The following is a 20,572-nucleotide window of genomic DNA, read 5'->3' as shown; positions in this document are numbered from 1 at the left end:
CTTCTAAGGTTCCCCACAATGGTCCAGTAGAACCTTGAAACTGGAACCAAAGGAACCAAATATTTGAATTCAAATATTCTGCCATCTTTGTTGTCCTGAACAAGTCACTTAACCTCTATGACCCTCAGTATTCTCCTCTGTAGAACAGGGACTCTAAGGTTCCTTTCTGTTCTGACATTCTATGTTCTAAGGGCTCTTTCCACTCTGGTACCTTATATTTTATGCCATTAGGTCCCCCAGCTCTCCCTGACTGTATTTCAAAGTTCTTTCCGTGGCTAATAATTTTGTGGTTATTGTTTAGCCATTTTCAGCCTTGTCCAACTCTTCATGACTCCATTTGGGATTTTCTTGGCAAAGAGACTGGAGTGGTTTGCCATTTTCTTCTCCAGCTCTCTTTACAAATGAGGAAATGGAGGCAAACAGGGTGAAGTGACTTGCCCAGGGTCATATTGCTAGTAAGTATCTGAGGTTGGATCTGAACTCAGAGTATCCTGAGGCCAGGCCTGGCCATTCTATCCACTAAGCCATCTAACTGCCCTCAAATATTTTTTGTGACTAATTTTAATGGCTTAAAGCACCTTCTAGTTCTTGCTCTGTGTTTTAGGAACTTATCTCACCTCTGCCCACTCTCCCAGGCCCTGGTCACCAGGGCAGTGCTGTTCCAAAGGGATCAATTAAGCCTTCAATTAAATGTTTAGGGAAGGAATAAAGCAATGAATAGTGTGACTAAGTTCTAGGTGACCTGGGCAGATGTCCATGGCATTCAAGGCCTTCCAAACCTGACTCCCAATCTGCCTTCCTACTCTCACCTAGTCAGTCAAAGAATTGTTGTTGCTCGTCCTTTGAAGATGGCCATGACATCATGGAGGTACTGTCTTGACATGTAAGGGAATTTGAGTGAGGGCAGGCTGAGCAAGGTCTCCTCAGCACATCAGAGCTGGAAGGAATCTTGACTGGTCCAGTTCCCCTCATTCTTTTTTTTTTTTTTTTTTGGCTGAGGCAGTTGAGTTTAAGTGACTTACCTAGGGTCACACAGGCAGGATGGTTAAGTGTCTGAGGCCAGATTTGAACTCAGGTCCTCCTGACTTCAGGGCTGGGGCTCTACCCACTGCACCACTTAGCTGCTTCTCAGTTTCCCTCATTCTGAAGCAAAGGCCCTTGCCCTAAGTCTGGAATCATGGGATTATAGATTTATAGCAGGGAAAGGACTTGAGTGATCATCCATCCAGTCCATCTTTTTCAAGGTATAATTGAAGAAACAGCCCCATTCTGTCTTCACCAAACTGGATACTTTTAGCTCCTCATCAGAGGCTCCTGATCCTTTTAATTTCTCACCCACTGTTTCCCAGTTCTTGGATTGGCTCCCAATCCACATCTTTGCTTATAGAAATCTATAGACTTTCTTTAAGGCCCAATACCAATGCCATCTCCTCTAATAAGTCTGCCCTGCCTTCCTCTTAGAACCCCTCATGATATTGTCGGCACTTTCTCTCTGTGCTCACTCACATCTTGCCTTCTTGTGCATTGGCTGTTTGGACAAGGCATCGGACTTGGGGGGACTTGGGGTGGGGAGCAATTTTTTTTTCTCTTTGGGAAACTTTTTGCTGTTTTCTGTGGGCCCATTTTGACTCTCATCTCCACAGCTGCTATGCCAGGCCCTAACTCCATGATCTCCAAGCAAGAAATAATTAGTAACACATTTCTGTAATAAATAACCAACATTTAGACAGGACTTTAAAGTTGACAAAGCACTTTACCGACTATGTTTTACTTTAGTCTCATAACAACACTGTGAGGTAGCATCTATAGGTCTAACTTCCCCAGTAAGGGAACTGGGATTCAGAGAGTTTGAGTGACTTGCCCTCTGACCAATAAATTTCAGCTGTTGAATTTGAATTTAGTTCATAGGTCTAGATCTGATGGACTCTAAGACCAGCTCTTTCAGGAACCTGAGAGAGGCCTCCGAGGATTTACAGAATATCACAGATAGAGATGGTGGAAATAGGGTTGGGATTTGTATTGGACCCCTATGCCACGGTAGCATACCTCCAATATCCTTCCTTCTCACAATCTGCAAACCTTCAGGTGCTTGATAAATCCTAACTAGGATTCCTAGACTATTCCTGAATTCAGCTTAAGGCAGCCTCCCATAAGGGGCTTCTACAATCCCTTCAGCTGCTACTATCTCTCTTCCCAGATGATTTTCTCTTGACTTGGTTTACATTTTATAGCTTTGTAAACAGGTTCATATTTTGTTTATTCCAATAGAATGGAAACTCATTGAGGTTAGGGACTGTTTCTTTGAGGAAGGCAGTGTAGAACCATGGAAAGAGCATTAATTTTGTAATGCTTCCTATCAAATGTGAGAATATTTGTAAAGTACTTGGCACAGTGCCTGGCACACAGTAGGTGCTTAATAAATGTTCCCTTCCTAAATAAGTTCTCTTCCCTGCCCCAACTACCTGTGTAAGTAAATGCTTTGCTTCCTAGGTCTGTTTCCTCATCTAAAATGAGAGTATCTTTCTGGGGTCCTTCCCAGATCTAAATTTATGATTAACTTCATGCATGGAGACTGTTTGTCTCATTCCAGAGAGATTAGATGAGAGCACAAGGATTACCCCAGCTCAGTGTTCCCTATCTAGCCCTAAGGTAAGCTCCTTGAGCTCAGGACTGATCCTAGCACAATCTTTTTAGGGTTCTAGTCAATAACATCTAAGAGAAACACCCTGATTGCCTCCTCCTGCCTGCCATTGCTGACCCACTCAGGGCCAGCACTGAAGAGGTTAAGTGCTGAGGCTTCCCAAGCTGTCACCTTAGTTTCCAGCTACTCTAACAACCTAGAGTCAGGGAATAGTTGGGGGTCAGGGCCAGCTGGTGGCTTCAAGTTCACCTGAGGGAACACTGAGGAATTCCCCAGAACTGGCAGATGATATGTGACTGAGCTGGGTAAGGTGAGAAACCCAGGAAATAGCACCCTTGGGTTTCTAGATTATGGAATTAAATTCGGGGTGATCTAACTAAGGTGTGGCCATATTGGCCTGAAGTGGGTATTATATCCCAAGACTGTAGTGTTTGCAAATGCAAAGTTGGCAGAGGCAGTATTGGTGTTAGGAAAAGTCTGAATTTAGATTCTGGAGGCCTGAGTTAGAATTCTAGTTCATAATTTTACACACATTGGGTATGTTACGCCTCCTCTCCGAAATGTTAATAAGTATCCCCATTTTATAGAAAGGAATAATTATAATATCTGCCTCACAAAATTATTGTGAAGAAATTTAAACCTTAAAAGCCACCATAGAGGTATCACTCATTGTTTTATATGTATCTGGAATAAGCACATGTGCTTGATTTTATTTTTATTTTTTCTCAGTATTATTTTATTTTTCCAATTACATGTGAAAATAGTTTTCAGCATTCATCTTTGTAAGATATTGAGTTCTAAATTTTTTCTCTCTCCTTTCCTTACCTCCCTCCTCCACAAGATAGCAAATAAACATATATAGTTGATTACATGATCATTTACATAGATACTTATGAGGCTGTCCCATAGTATTTGTTTTTGTCTGCCACGTGTGTGAGTTCACAGCCTGTCTCAAGATGAATATGTATGTATACAAATAATTCATATTTCTTCAGTCCTTTAAGTTTTGAAAAGTGCCTCAGGGGTACTACTATAAGTAGTTATTGATTATCCCCATTTTATAGATTATATAGCTGAGGTAAGCAGAGAAATTAGTTGTCCAAGGTCACACTGTAGGCTGATCAATTCTCAAGTCTCTTGAATACAAACTCCAGACACTCTTTCTGGCTTATTCATCCAACAAATATGTTTTAAAGCCTTGCCATTTGTCAAGTACTATGCTTAGAACTGAGGATACAAAGATAAAATTCTTGCCCAAGGATGGGAGAACAAAGGGGAGCTCAGATGTCATTTAGTGCAACCATCTCATTCTTCATGAGGAACCAAGGCTCTGAGAGTTTGCCCAAGACCTAGAATCTTTTATTAATTTTGTACACAAATTCATTATTTCTCCTTTGCCACCCCCATCCCTCATTGAACAATAAAAAATAAAAGTAAAACACTCAGAACAAATGTGCATAGCCCAGTAAAGCAAGCTCCCACATTGGCCGTATCCAAAAATGTCATGTTTCATTCTGCATTTTAGGTTCATTACCTGCCAGCTCTTGCCAAAGACGTGGATGGCGTGTCTTGTCTTTGCTGCTGGAGGACAGTAATTGATCATTGCATCTACAAGTGTTCTAAAGTCTTTCAAAGTCATCCTCATCATCTAAATTGTTCTGCTTTTAAGTCACTTCAGTCGGCATCAGTTCATAAATTCATAGAGGTTTCCCCCAGATTCCTCTGAAGCTGGCCATTTTGTCATTTCTCATGACACTGTAATATTCCATTACATTCTTGTTCCAAAATTTGCTTAGCCATTCCCCGACAGATGGGCAGCCCCTCACTTTTCAGTTTTTTGCCAGTACAAGGAGATCTGCTATAAATATTTTTGTGCACGAGGGTCCTTTTCCTCTTTCCTGGATCTCTTTGGGGCAGAGGCCCACTAGTAATCCCTAAGAGCCCACACAGGGTAGTCACTCTGCGGACAGCTTTCAAAGATGGAATTTGAACTTGGAGCCTTCATTTCCAAGTTTGGGGCTGCTGCTTCAGCACTTTACAAATGTATCAGCTAGGCTTTCTCAAGAAACTTACATCCTGTTGGGGATAAAACCACATTGTAGCAAACATGTAGAAAAATAAATGCAGAATACACGGAAAGCAGACACAAAGTTATTTCCACGTCTGGGTCTGGGTACGAGGTAAGAACAGGGCTAGGACTGTAGGAAGTAGTACTTGAACAGTTCCTGGATAGAAACTAGGGATTCTTGCAGACACAGATGAAGATTAGGGAACTTCTCAGGCCTCTTTTCAAGGTCTAGAGAGCTAACATTTGTAAAGCACTTTATAAGTCTACAATCTAACAACCCACGAGGTAGATGCTGTTATTATTCTCATTTTGCAGATGAGAAAGCTGAGACAGACAGGTTAAGTGATTTACCCAGGGTAAATAACCAGTAAGTGTCTGGGGCTGGATTTACATTCAGGACTTACTGATTCCAGACCCAATAATCTATCCATCAGAGTAAATCTGTATCAGCCCTGAAGGACAGACTATACAAATGGAAGGACAAGTAGGCCAGTTTGAACGGAAAATACAACCCCAAAAGGGAACATGTATTTAAGAAATGGAGAGAGAGAAAGGAGAAGGAGAAGAGAAGAAGGGAGGGAAGACAGAAAGAGGCAGAGACAGAGAGAGACAGAGACAGATTGAGGGAAGAGAGGGGGAGAGAGAGAGAGGAGGAGGAGGAGGAAAGAGAGAGAGAGAGCTATATTTCAGTCACTGTGTTAAACACTAGGGATAAAAATAAAAGCAAAGATAAATCTCTGCTCTCAAGGAATTACTCTGATAAGGGGGACAGACAACATAGAGAAGGAAACTGGAAGGTGGGCAGGGTTCCCACTGGGGTGAGGAAGCTAGTGAAGAGCAAGAGAAGACCAGAGATGGCCATGCTGAGAGGTTGGGTCTCTCATGCAATGGTGGCCTGGATTTGGAAGTCATTATTCAGGAGAGCAAAGAGAGACTGAGTCAGGGGAGAAGGCCTTTAAAAGCCAAACAGAGGAGTTTGTGTTTTATCTTTAGGTCAAGACAGAACCATTATAACTTCTTGAGTAGAGGAGAACTAGTATGAAGCAGAAATTTGGGGAGGAGCCTTTAAGACTCAGGAAGTATTGAAATGGATAGAATGGGACTTAGGGTCAGGAAAACTTGGGTCCATATCCTGTCCAAATCACTTATTAGCGCCATAACTTTAGGCAAGCAGCAATGCTTGGTATTTCTATATTGTTTTTATGCCCTTAAAATAGAGATTTCTCTGAATCTCAGTTTTCTCATCTATAAAATACAGGAGTTGGATTCAATGGCTCCTAAAATCCCTTTTTGCTCCAAATCTATGATCCTATAATTCCTGAGATTGTTAGTCATCAGTAGAAATGCTAAACTAAAGGCTTGACTTCTTCAGGCAAGGAAGCTTTCTTTCCTTTCTTTCTTTTTCTCTTCCTTTTCTTCCATCTTTTCCTTCTCCTCAAATTCAGGCTTCTACCAGATGTCCAAAAAGGGATGGAGTTGGGGAAAGGATCCCCCCCAAGATTACATTTGGTCTGAATCTCAAAATTAAGGGCCCTAGCTGCTTCATCAAATAAGGAATCAATCAAGAAGAATTTATTAAATTACTAGGTACTAAGTATGATCTATAGTATCACTCTTGGCTAGGGAGGAGTGACTAGTAGGGGAAATAGCACAACCCTCATGGGTTGAGGTGGGAATCCATCCTGCTTCCTGGTTGTTATTTTGTCCCCATTACTTGTTGTTCAGTACTTTATTCCTCTGTTTCTTAGGACAGAACAGGCCCCCCCCAAGGACTCCTAGGCCAACCTGTGCAGTGGCCACTTCTCCTAGGGTGGCCACCAGAGGGCAAACCTTTCCATCTTGTTTATGTCTTGAAAGGAATCCTAGACCCTTAGACTATCAGAGTAAGAGGATTTTTTTTTTGTTTTATTTTTTTTCGCCAATGGTATTTTATTGACTCCTCTTTTGTGCCATCTTTATGGTGGACAGATAGTTTCACATCTTGTTTGTAACTGAAATCTTTGGTTTTAATGAGAGCATTTTAACATTTCCTATTTTTAATGTCTGCATATGCCCCTCAGTCCCATTCCTTCACTGGAGAAAGAATAATGAGAATGAGATTAAATTAAAATGTATATTGCCATAAAATGTATCTCATGTATTTGAATGTATTCTTTAGATACTTTCCTTTGTAGACTGATGGTCTTAAAATGTACAGATAGTTTTCAACTTTTAAGTAGAGAATTTGGAATAGACACATGGCTCTTAATTATCTAATTCTCCACTAGAATTGGCCTAGGAGGAACTTTAGAACAGAGAATGTGAGAGTTGAAAATGACCTTAGAATACAGAATGTCAGAGGTAGGAGAGTTCTTAGGACCCAGAATAACAAAGCTGGTAAGACCCTCAGAACATAAAATATCAAAGCTAGGAGAGCTTTCACAATAACATCTGTCAGAGGTGAGATGGTCCTTAGAACACAGAATATCTCAGAAAGAAGGGCCTTTAAAACCCAGAAGAAAAGGATTAGGAGAGCTGCTGGGGGGGGGCCCTTAGAACCCAGAATATTAGAGCTGAGAGGGCCCTTGGAACACAGGATTTCTGTGCTGGGAGGGCCCTTAGAACACAGAGTATTAGAGCTGGGAAAGCCCTTAGAACATAAATGTCATGACTTTATATATATAATAATGGTGATATTTCTTGCTTTCTCAACAAGCATGGGGAGGGATAGAAGAAGGGAAAGAATTTGGAATTGAAAACAAAAATTAAAAATAAATAATTTTTGGGGAAAAAAAGAACATATGCCAGAGGTCAACATTCAAGCTGGGTGAGTCCTTAGAACATGGAATGGCAGACACAGAAAGGATTTAAATGGGATATAGTTGCAGCATAGTGGAAAGAGTGACAGATTTGGAATCCCGGGACCTGGATTTGAATTTTACTGTTACTACTTGTGTAACTTTGACCAAGTCAATTATTTGTTTTCCTCTTTAAAATGAAGGTGAGCTTAAATCAAAGCTTCTTAAAACCATTGGGTCTCAAGCCCATATAGTGAAATGTAATTGAATGTGGGGTTGTGAAATTATGATTTATTATTGGCAAATGATTGATTTGTATATCACTTTTATATACCTATACATCTGGGATCACATAAAAATTTCTTGGGGTGAAAAGGGGTTCTAAGTGGAAAAAGTTAAAGAAGCCCTATTCTAAATGGCCTGTCTGCTCCCTTCTAGCTCCAACTCTATGATCCCGTGGACAAAGAAAGGAAGAGCTTAAACATGCTAGAACACAAACTCTAGAATGGCTGAGGCTGAGGGAACTTAACCCCACTGAGTTGAAAGAGAACTCTTCTTCTAGGTTTGACAATCTCCCCTTCACCCTAGAACTTTTCCTTTCATCTTTTTTTTTTTTTCCATTTCAAGAACTCATGGAAATCAGGCCGTGTCTCTAAGAGTATGTAGATCCTCCCTCAGTCATTCTCCACAGGATTGAGTGTTTCTTCTCTCCCAACCCCTGAGATTTGCACTGAACTAGCAGAAGATGCAAGTGGACTCTCCCTAGGTCTGCACTTCCATTTTCAGCCCTCCCCTCTGATACTAGCATTCAGTAATTCTATGGGTTTATTCCAGGCAATCTTCTCTTTATTTTTTTGGAGATTAGGTCTCCCTCGCTCCCTCACATTGGTTTAAACCATGCTCATTAGCACAGAAGCTTTAATCTGCTCTATTTCCCACCCGGGTCAGTTTGTCCCTCCTTAGACAGCTAGTGTCATCTCCCCCACCCCCCACTCTTCCTTGGATACCTAGGGATCCAACAAAATGGCACTAGCCTTCCAGTTAGCTCAGGCCACTATAACTTGGAGTAGGCAACTCTATATCAGTGGAGAAGTCATGAAGACTCTTCTTCCTGCATTTAAATCTGGCTTCCAACACTTGTTAGTAGTGTGATCCTAGGCAAATCACTTAATCTATTTGCCTCAGTTTCCTCATCTCTAAAATGAGCTAGAAAAAGAAATGGTAAACCATTGTAATATCTTTGCCAAAAAAAAACCAAATGGGGGACATGAAGAGTCAGATAAGACAAAATTTTCATATATATATGCATAATATATGGGTGGGTGTATGGATGTATACACATGTGTATATAAAATATACATGTAATTTTAAAATTTTAATAGCTTAAAATTTTTTCCAAATATAGGCAAGGATAGTTCTCAATATTCACCTTTGCAAAACCTTGTATTCCAAGTTTTTCACCCTCCCTCTCCCCTCCCCCATATAGATTAAACATGTGAAATTCTTCCAAACATATTTCCATATATGTATTATATGTATATATATATATACACACACTTATAAGTATGTATATATATTTCTTTACAGAAATATTCAGAGTCCTCCCAAATCTGACTTTCAATGTTCTAAGATTCCTCCCAGCTTTGACATTCTTTGTTCTAAGGACTTTTCCAGCTCTGACATTTTCTGCCTCTAAAATGAGATAATTTTTTAAAAGCACTACACAAGTGCTAACTGTTATTATAGATGACTGGGTAGCTCAGTAGATAGAGCACTTTCTGCTGTCAGGAAGACCTGAATTCAAACATAGCCATTTTACCTCTTTGCCTCAAATTCCTCAGCTGTAAAATGGGAATAATAACAGTGCCTACCTCCCAAATTGGGGTGGGGGGGAGTGGTTTAAAGCTATTGCTTTTGTTATATGCCATTTTAGTAAATATCTTTTCTTTGAGATTTTTTTTTTTAACCAATAATGATTATCATCTTAAAGGTAAGGTCACTTCCACAGCCTAGTCTTGGAATCATGAGATAGAAGTAGTGAATGTCCTGGGTATGCACTTTGCAAACCTGAGTTTTGAGCTGGGCAAGGAACCACACGAGTTGCCCTGCAAAGTGATTAATGGCCTTTGACCTGGAGATCTCACTGCTAGACATATACTCTAAGGAGTTTGATAACAGAAGATTAAAAAAGAGACCCCCATATACATCCAAAATTTTATAGCAGCACTTTTAGTAGCAACAAAGAACTAGAAACAAAGTAGATGTCTATTGACTAGAGGGTGGCTTAACAAAGAAGGTGATCGATTATTGTTCAGTTGTGTCTGACTCCTCCTCATAGATCTGATGGATACTTGCCCTGCTATCTTCTACTATGTGTCTGTCTCTCTCCCTTTCTTCCCTTTCTCTCTGTGTGTTTCTATCTTTTCTTCTCTCTCACTCTCTCTCACTCACTCTCGCTCTTGCTCTCACTCTCTCACTCTCCTCTCTGTCTGTCTCCCTCCCTCTTTCCCTCTCTCTCTGTCTTTATTTCTCTCTTGGCTATACATGTACATTAATTTTTTACATGTTTCCATATGAGTCATGTTGGGAGAGAAAAATTAGAACAAAAGGGAAGAACAATAAGAAAGAAAAAAACAGGAAAAAAAAAAAGGTGAAAACAGTATGCTTCAATCCACATTCAGTCTCCATAGTTCTAACTCTGGATGCAGATGGCATTTTTCATCCAAAAGTACCAAAAGGTACTGTGCATACCCTTTGATTCAGCAGTGTTTCTACTGGATTTGTATCCCAAAGAGATCTTAAAGGAGGAAAAAGGACCCACATGTGCAAAATGTTTGTGGCAACCTTTTTGTAGTGGCCAGAAACTGGAAAATGAAGGGATGTCCATCAGTTGGGGAATGGTTGAATAAGTTGTGGTATATGAATGCTGTGGAATATTATTGTTCTGTAAGAAATGATGAGAAGAAGGACTGCAGAAAAGCCTGGAAAAACTTACATGAACTGATGCTAAGTGAAGGGAACAGAACTAAGAAAACTTTGCACATAGCAACAAGATTATGTGATAATCAAACCCTAGCTTTGGGATAAGAACTCATTCTTTGACAAAAACTGCTGGGAAAATTGGAAACTAGTATAGCAGAAACTAGGCTTTGACCCACACATAAAGAATGAGATTACAAATAAATTAGAAGAACATAGGATAGTTTACCTCTCAGATCTGTGGAAGGGAAAGAAATTTTGCGAACAAGGAAGAACTCTAGAGATCATTATTGATCACAAAATAGATAATTTTGATTACATTAAGTTTAATGCAGACAATATTAGAAGGGAAGCAATAAACTGGGAAAACATTTTTACATTCAAAAGTTCTGATAAAGATCTCATTTCTAAAACATATAGAGAACTGATTCAAATTTATAAGAGTTCAAGCCATTCTTTAATTGATAAATGGTCAAAGGATATGAACAGACAATTTTCAGATGAAGAAATTAAAACTATTTGTAGTCATATGAAAAGGTGCTCCAAATCATTATTGATCAGAGAAATGCAAATTAAGACAACTCTAAGATACCACTACACACCTGTCAGATTGGTTAAGATGACAGGAAAAGATAATGATGAATATTGGAGGGGATGTGGGAAAACTGGGACACTGATACATTGTTGGTGGAGTTGTGAACAGATCCAACAGTTCTGGAGAGCGATTTGAAACTATACTCAAAAAGTTATCAAACTCTGCATACCCTTTGACCCAGAAGTGTTTCTACTGGGATTATCTCCCAAAGAGATCTTAAAGGAGGGAAAAGGACCACATGTGCAAAAAAAAAAAAAAAAAATCCACACAAAAAAATGTGCCATGTGTGGCAGCCCTCTTTGTAGTGGCCAGAAACTAGAAACTGAGTGGATGCCCATTGATTGGGAAATGGCTGAATAAATTATAGTATATGAATGTTATGGAATATTATTGTTCTATAAGAAATGACCCCCAGGATGATTTCAGAGAGGCCTGGAGAGATTTACATGAACTGATGCTAAGTGAAATGAGCAGGGAACCAGGAGCTCATTATTCATGGCAACAAGAAAACTATAAATGATCAATTCTGATGGACGTGACTCTCCTCAACAATGAGATGATTCAAACCAGTCCTACATGTTCAGTGATGAAGAGAACCATCTACACCCAGAGAGAGGATCATGGGAACTGAATATGGACCACAACATAGCATTCTCACTCTGTTGTTGTTTGCTTGCATTTTGTTTTCTTTCTTAGTTTTTCTTCCTTCGTCCTTGATCCAATTTTTCTTGTGCAGCAGGATAACTGCATAAATATGTATACGTATATTGGGTTTAACACCTATTTTAACATATTTAACATGTATTGGACTACCAACCAGCTAGGGCAGGGGGCGAGGGGAAGGAGAGAATACTTTGGAACAGAAGGCTTTGTAAGGGTCAGTGTTGAAAAATTACCCATGCATATGTTTTTTAAATAAAAAGCTTTAATTAATAAATAAAATAAAAGATTATGTTTTGGTTAATTGTGATGGACTTGGCTCTTTTCAACATTGAGGTGATTCAGGCCCATTCCAATGGACTTGCAATAGAGAGAGCTATTTGCATCCAATGAGAAGACAATGGGAACGGAATGTGAATTACAACATAGCATTTTCACCATTTTGTTGTTGTTTGTTTGCATTTTGTTTTCTTGTTTTTTTCTTTTTTGATCTGATTTTTCTTGTGCAGCATGATAAATGTGGAAATATATTTAAAAGAATTGCACATATTTAACCTATATTGGATTACTTGCTACCTAGAGGAGGGAGAAAACTTTGGAACACAAGATTTTGCAGCAGTGAATGTTGAAAAATATCTTTGCATGTATTTTGAAAAATAAATAATAATTATTGTAAAAAAAAACCAACAAAGTTTATCAGAATTTCTTTGGATCATTGAATTGCTGAGGATTAAATTTATCATAATTCGTCACCACACAATCTTGCTGTTGCTATGTATAATGTTTTCCTGCTTCTGCTCATTTTACTCTTCAGCATCAGTTCATGTAGGTCTTTCCAGGATTTTCTGACACCAGCCTGTTCATCATTTCTTTCTTTTTTTCTTTACAGAATTTTCTCAAATTAGCCTGTTCATCATTTCTTTCTTTCTTAATTTCTTTTTTCTTCCTTCCTTCCTTTCTTCTTTCTTTCTTTTCTTCCTTCCTCTCTCTCTTCTTCCCTTCCTCCCTTCCTGCCTTCTCTTTCTTTCTCTATTTATCTCTCTTCCATCCTTCTTTCCATCCTTCCTTCTATCCTTCCTTCCTTTCTTCTTCCTTCCTTCCTTCTTCCTTCCTTTCTTTTCTTCCTTCCTTTCCCTTTCTTCTTTTTCTTCCTTTCTTCCTTTTACTAGTTTTTATTTATTTTTCCAAATACATGCAAAAATAGTTTTCAACATTCACCTTTGCAAAATCTTGCGTTCCAAATTTTTCTATTTCTTTCACCCTTCCTCCTTCTGCAAGGCAGCAAGTAATCTGATATAGGTTAAATATCTGCAGTCCTTCTAAACATATTTCCATATCTATCATGCTTCGTAAGAAAAATTAGATCAAAAGGGGAAAAAACAAGAAAAGGAAAAAACCAAAAGTGAAAATACTATGCGTTGTTCCACATTCAGAATCCATAGGTCTCGCTCTGAATGAGAATGGCACTTTTCCATCACAAGTCTGTTGAAATTGCATTGAATTACCTCACTGCTGAAAAGAGTTGATCATCACATCATCTTGTTACTCTATACAACGTATTGCTGGTTCTGCTTGTTTCACTCAGTATCAGTTTGTGCAAATCTTTCCAGCCCTTTCTAAAATCAGCTTGTTCGTTATTTTTGTAGAACAATAATATTCCATTACTTTCATATATCATAACTTATTCAGCCATTCCTCAGTTGATGGATATGTACTCATTTTTCAATTCTTAGCTACTACAAAAAGAGCTACTACAAAATTTTTGCATATGTAGGCCTTTCCTTTTCTCTCTTTTATGATTTTGTTGGGATACCGACCTAGTAATGGCACTGCTGGATCAAAGAGTATGTACAGTTTGATATCCCCTTGAGCATAATTCCAAGTTGTTCTCCAAAACATTTTCATCGTTCATAGCTCTACTAACAATGAATTTTAATGTCCCAGTTTTCCCACACATCCCCTCCAATATTTATCATTATCTTTTCCTGTCATCTTACCCAATCTGAGAGATGTAAGGTAATACTACAGAGTTGTCTTAATTAACACTCCTCTAATCAATAGCTTCATTGTCTCAAAGTAAATATTCGTTGCTTCCTTGACACCATCAATCCATGCTATCATCTGTCATACCCTTTTCCTTTTGCCTTCAGTATTTCTCACCATTCGTCTTTTTCATTAAGTACCGTCTTCTCATTATGTAGCTAACGTATTTAAACTTCAACTTCAGTATTTGACACCTTCGAGTGAATAACCTGAATTCATTTCTTTAAATTTTGAATGACCTGATCTCTTTGCTATCCACGAGACTCTCAAAAGCCTTCTCCAGCACTACAATTCAGTGTTGAGTTTATAGTTCAACTGTCCTAACCATATGTTGCTATGGGGAAAAAAAAAAAAAAACCAATCTATCTCTGACTAAATGGACCTTTGTCAGCAAGGTGATGTCTCTGCTTTTTAGTCCAGATTTGCCATCACTTTCCTTCCAAGAAGGAGGTCTCTTTCATTTTAGGGCTGTACTCAGTGATCTTTGAGCCCAGGAATACTAAACTGTAAAAAAAAAAAAAAAAAAAAAAATTAAATTAAAAAAAAAAGTTGCCTTTGAAGAACACGGGAAAGAATGGGAAAACTTATGTGAACTGATACAAAATGAAGTAATTGGAACCAGGAAAAAATATATGTAATCATCACAACAGTGGAAGTGAAAATAATGATAATAGGAAAAAAAGGAGAAATTGAATTTTAATTATGCCCAAGGTTGGTCCCAAAAATGAGATAAAAGAATTCAAGCCTCATTGACCCACACTTTATACTGTACACCACGATAAGGTCAAAATGGGTTAATGATCTAGGCATAAAGAATGAGATTATAAATAAATTAGAAGAACATAGGATCGTTTACGTCTCAGATCTATAGAGGGGAAAGGAATTTTGTGAACAAAGAAGAACTAAAGATCATTATTGATCACAAAATAGAAAATTTTGACTATATTAAATTAAAAAGCTTTTATACAAATAAAACTAATGGGAACAGGATTAGAAGGGATACAATAAACTGGGAAAATATTTTTACATTCAAAAGTTCTGATAAAGGCCTCATTTCCAAAATATATAGAGAATTGACTCTAACTTATAAGAAATCAAGCCATTCTCTGATTAATAGTCGAAGGATATGAACAAACAATTTTCAGACGAAGAAATTGAAACTATTTCTAGCCATATGAAAAGATGCTCCAAGTCATTATTAATCGGAGAGATGCAAATTAAGACAACTCTGAGATACCACTACACACCTGTCAGATTGGCTAGAATGACAGGGAAAGATAATGCTGAATGTTGGAGGGGATGTGGGAAAACTGGGACACTGCTACATTGTTGGTAGAATTGTGAACACAGCCAGCCATTCTGGAGAGTGATTTGGAACTATGCTCAAAAAGTTATCAAACTGTGCATACCCTTTGATGCAGCAGTGCCACTACTGGGCTTATACCCCAAAGAGATGCTAAAGAAGGGAAAGGGACCTGTATGTGCAAGAATGTTTGTGGCAGCCCTGTTTGTAGTGGCTAGAAACTGGAAACTGAGTGGATGCCCATCCATTGGAGAATGGCTGAATAAGTTATGTTATATGAATGTTATGGAATATTCTTGTTCTGTAAGAAATGACCAGCAGGATGATTTCAGAGAGACCTGGAGAGACATGAACTGATGCTGAGTGAAATGAGCAGGACCAGGAGATCATTATATACCTCAACAACAATATTATATGATGATCAATTCTGATGGACGTGGCCCTCTTCAACAATGAGATGAACCAAATCAGTTCCAGTTGTTCAGTGATGAAGAGAACCAGCTAAACCCAATGAAAGAACTCTGGGAAATGAGTGTGAACCACTACATAGCATTTCCACTCCCTTTGTTTTTGTCCGCCTGCATTTTTTATTTCCTTCACAGGTTAATTGTACATTATCTCAAAGTTTGATTCTTCTTATGCAGCAAAATAACTATATGGATATGTATACATATATTGTATTTAATATATACTTTAACATATTTAACATGTATTGGTCTATCTGCCATCTGGGGGAGGGGGTAGAGGGAAGATGAGGAAAATTGGAACAGAAGGTTTTGCAATTGTTAATGCTGAAAAATTACCCATGCATATATCTTGTAAATAAAAAGCTATTATTATTATTAAAAAAAAGAATTCAAGCCTTCCTTTCTTTTTCAAATTGGGATCAAGCAGCTACTATCAGGATATGTTGGAGCCAAAATAGCAAGTATTGTTGGAGTTGGTTGCTTTGTTGGTTGGTTTTGTTGAAGGGCTGTTCTGGCCACTCTCTTTTGTTTTCTGTTATAAGTAATGGCTTTTGGGTTAGAGGATATGATTTCTCAGTCACCTTGTTTTCATTTATTAACTGCTGTATGTGCTAGGCACTATATTAAGTCTTGAGGTGGCAAAGACAAAAGGAAATAGTCCCTGCCCTCAGGGAGATAACAGTCTGTGGGCGAAATTATATTCACATGTAAATATGTACAAAACATAAGTATGTACAAAACAAATAGAATAATTTTGGGACAAAGCACTAGCAGCTGAGATTCTGGGAAGACCTCATGTAGAAGATGACACTTGAACTGAATCTTGAAGGAAATTAGGGATTTTAAAAGGTAGAGTTTAGAAGGGAGGGCATTCCAGGCATGGGGAAAAAAGCTAGTGCAAAAGCCCAGAGGTGGGAGATGTGAATACTCTGTATGCAGATAGCAAGGGATCACAAAGTATGTGGAAAGGAACAATGTGCAGAAAGACTAGAAAAGTAATAGAGGACCAGGTTGGGAAGAGTATTAAATACTATACTGAAAAGTTTATATTTGGTCTCAGAAATAATGGGACCTATTGGGGTTTACCTATTGGAGAAAAGAAGTACCATTATCTGACTTGTGCTTTAGAAAAATCACTTTTGCCACTGTGGAGAGGGTGGATTGAATTTAAAAAAACAAAAGATATCCATTTTTAAAAAATAAGATGGGGTTTTTAAATGTCTAGCAGACAACCAGAGATGTGGAGTTTGAGAGAGATTAGGGCTGGATACATAGATTTGTCAATCATTTGCATAGAAAAGAACATTAAATCCATTCTATCTAATTTATTTACACAAACATCTATTAAAAGCTTGCTATATGCAATAACTGCCTTGGGAGGATAATATGAAAAACAGATCTGGACCTCTAGGCCATTAAGTGGACATAACATTTGCAGAAGATAAGTCCAGTATCACTTGAGATGAACTAAACCATGACACTGAGACAGACTAGATAAATAGAATATGAAAAGACCCAAGATGGAACTCTCAGGAAGCCCTTCAGGAGTCATGATATGGGTGAAGAGCCAGCAGAGGAGGCTGACATAGCCCAGTCAGGTGGGGAGGAAGACAATGGGTAGGAACAGCCGTGGGCTGAACACTAAGGGAGAGAAGAGTATCTGGAAGTGGGGGTGGTCAATAATGTCATATGATGCAGTGAGATCAAGGAGAATGGAGATGAAGGAAAAGCCATCAGATCTGACAATTAAAAAGGTCACTGGTAACCTTGGAGAGAACAACCTTCATGGAATTAAGTGGAGTGGAGTTAACAGAAGCCAGATTGCCAACAGTTGAGAAGTGAGTGAGAAGGAAGGAACTAGAGACAAGTGTTTTTTTCTAGAAGTAGTTGGCCCTGCCCTTTCCCTCCTCCCCACTCCTTTTCTCTCTCCTTTCCTCCCTCCTTCCTTATTTCTCTCTCTCTGTCTCTCTCTGTCTCTCTCTCTTTCTCTCTCTCTCTCTCCCTCCCTCTTCCTCTCCCACTTCTTTCTCCCTTCCCCTCCCTCGCTCTCGCTCTCTCTCCCTTTCTTTCTCTCCCTTTCTTTTTTTCTCTCTCTGTCCCTTTCTCAACCTCCCTTTCTTTCTCTCTCTTCCTCCCTCCCTCTCTTTCCCTCTGTCTCTGTCTCTCTCTTCCCCTCCCCTCTTAAGGCTTTCCTTACACATCTTTCTTCCCTGGCTGTCAACAAACATACATACTTGACTCTCTCACTTTAAAAAAATTATTCACTTGACTCAGCTGTCCCCTCAGACTATCTTCCTCAGACTACCTCCTTCCTTTTAATAGCAAGCCATACTCCAAGAATAATAGGTTATTTAGCTGTCCATTCACTTTTCTCCTTCCTTGACTTGACTTCCCAACTCCAGCATTCTACTACAACTCCAAACTTACTATTTCTTACCTGTTTAGTTCCAGTGGATTTTACTTAGTCCCTATCCAACTTCTTAGGGTTTTGAAATTGCTGACCACTGACTCAGTCCTCCCCTGGCTCCCATGGTACTAATCTCTCCTGGGTCTTTGTCTCTGAGTCTCAGTTTGGAATCATTATCTGTTTCCTGTTCCCTTGGTATGAGTATTCTCCAGGGCTCTTTTCTGTCTGAGTGATTTCATCTGATCCTATGGGTTCTTGCATAATTTCTTTTTTTTTTAATTTGATAAACTTCTTTTATTTATACATATATATATATATACATGCACATATATATATACTTATATATAAGTATTTATTTATTTTTTGTTTTTATTTTTTAAACTAAAGCTTTTTATTTTCAAAACATATGCATGGATAATTTTTCAACATTAACCTTTGCAAAACCTTGTCTTCCAATTTTCTCCCCCCTTCCCCTACCCCCTCCCCTAGATGGCAGGTAATCCAATATATGTTAAATATGGTAGAAATAGATGTTAAAGCCAAAATATGCATATGTATTTGTCCAATCATTTTGCTGCACAAGAAAAATCAAATCAAATAGGAAAAAATGAGAAAGAAAATAAAATTTTGTATAATTTCTATGCAGATCCAGCTATAGGTAGTTTCACTTTCTCTTCTTCAATTCACATCTCCAACCATCTGTTGGATGTTTCTACCTAGATAGTCCATCTTAATCTCGGCCTCATCATGTCTGAAGCAGAATTCATTATCTTCCCACCTCAGTGCTAAGTCTACCCTCTCCTCTAGTTTTCCCTGAGAGTTTCTCTGACTCCTAGTCTTGGAGCTGTTCCTGACTTCCTTTTCCCTCTTCTTCCCTTCCATCAAATTCTACCAAGATTTTGTATTTGCCCCTCCGCTCCTGGCACACTTGGCCACCAGTCTAGTTTAGTTCCTCATCACCTTCCACCTGGGCTATTTGAATAACCTAATTCATCTCTCTGATAGCTGTCCCTCTGCTTTCTAATCCACCTTCTGTGTAGCCTCCACCATAATCTTCCTAAGACATCGGGCTGACAGTGTCATTCTCCTGCTTAAAATCTAAAATGGCTCTCTTGCCATTGGGGACAAAATATAAAACTTCTCATTAAAAACCCAGGACAATCTAGCTCCATCTCATTTTTCAGATCTCTGCTTCCCAGCCAAACTTGCCAACTAGCTATCCCTGAGCTTTGTGATACTAGTCCCTCTCTCTGTTTGTTCCCCTTTCCTAGGGAAGCCCTGTGTCCCCAGCTGTACTTCTTAGAATCCTTGTTGCCTTCAAGAGTCAGCTCAGCTACAAGAAATCTTACTAAATCCTCTCGTATTTCTTCTCTGTATACATGTTGTAGCCCTTCTATAGTAGAATAGAAGCTTCTTTTAGATGGGCCTTGAAGTATTTCATAATAAATATATTTGTTGAGAATTAAATAAATAGAGAGAAGCAAAATAAAACCATGCATATGTTTTGAAAATTAAAGGATTCAATTAAAAAAGAAAGAAAGAAAGAAAGAAAACTATTAGCAGGATGATTTCAGAAACGTCTGGAGAGACTTACATGAACTGATGCTGAATGAAGTGAGCAGAACCAAGGTAGAGAACATTGTACATAGTGATGGCAACATTGTATGATGATCAACTGTGACAGCCGGGGCTCTTTTCAACAATGAAGTGATCCAGGCCATTTCCAATAGACTTGGGATGGAGAGAGCCAGACTGTGGGGACTGAATGTGGATCACAATATAATATTTTCACCTTTTCTGTTGTTGTTTGCTTGCTTTTTTCCCCTTTCTCATTTTTCCCCTTTTGATCTGATTTTTCTTGTGCAGAATGATAAATGTGGACATATATATATAGAAGAATTGCACATGTTTAACATAGATTACTTGCTGTCTGGGGGAGGGAGGAAGGGGGAGAAGGAGGGAGAAAATTTTGGAACACAAGGTTTGCAAGGGTAAATCTTGAAAACTCTTTGCATGTATTCTGAAAAATAAAAAAGCTATTATAATAAAAAACAATTAACAACTGGGGCTGAAATTCCAGAAAGTAAACTGCAGGAAGCCAGCTGGGACCACTTTATGGAACTCCTAGACAAGAGAGCTCCAGGGCTCTATATCCCCTTCAGAGACAGCCTCCTGTAGCTCAGTCCCTTTCAGAATTCTCCCCACAGAGACTGCTTTCCTTCTTAACCCCTTGGGCAATCACTAGGGGGTTGAGGGCCTTGTCTTGGGGCTGCCCTGGGGGGGAGGAGTAGGAAGTGGAGGGGGAGGGGAGGGCCTGGGGTGTGGGTCTCTGAACCCCAGATAAGGGGCAGGAAGCTGGAGCCTCGGAGGAGGTCTGAAGCACTCTAAAGGGAAGGGCTAGGTAGTGGGAGGGAATTGTGGATCTCACAGCACCCACACTGAAAGGCAATGGAGAGAAACCTAAAGCCAACCTTAATGCAGCAGCTCCCATGAATGCCGAAAAGCTGCCACAGGGGGACTTGCCCGACAGAACCACCCAAGCTCTGCCACAGCCCGCGCCCCTCTGGCGCAGTGTCCCAAGGAGACACCCCCAAAGTGGCAGGCGACACCCCCTGACATGGACGGCCCCGGA

This window comes from Antechinus flavipes, chromosome 1 (genome assembly GCF_016432865.1).
Source record: "Antechinus flavipes isolate AdamAnt ecotype Samford, QLD, Australia chromosome 1, AdamAnt_v2, whole genome shotgun sequence".
NCBI classification, from domain to species: Eukaryota; Metazoa; Chordata; class Mammalia; order Dasyuromorphia; family Dasyuridae; genus Antechinus; species Antechinus flavipes.
Note: the sequence above shows the minus strand (reverse complement) of the source record.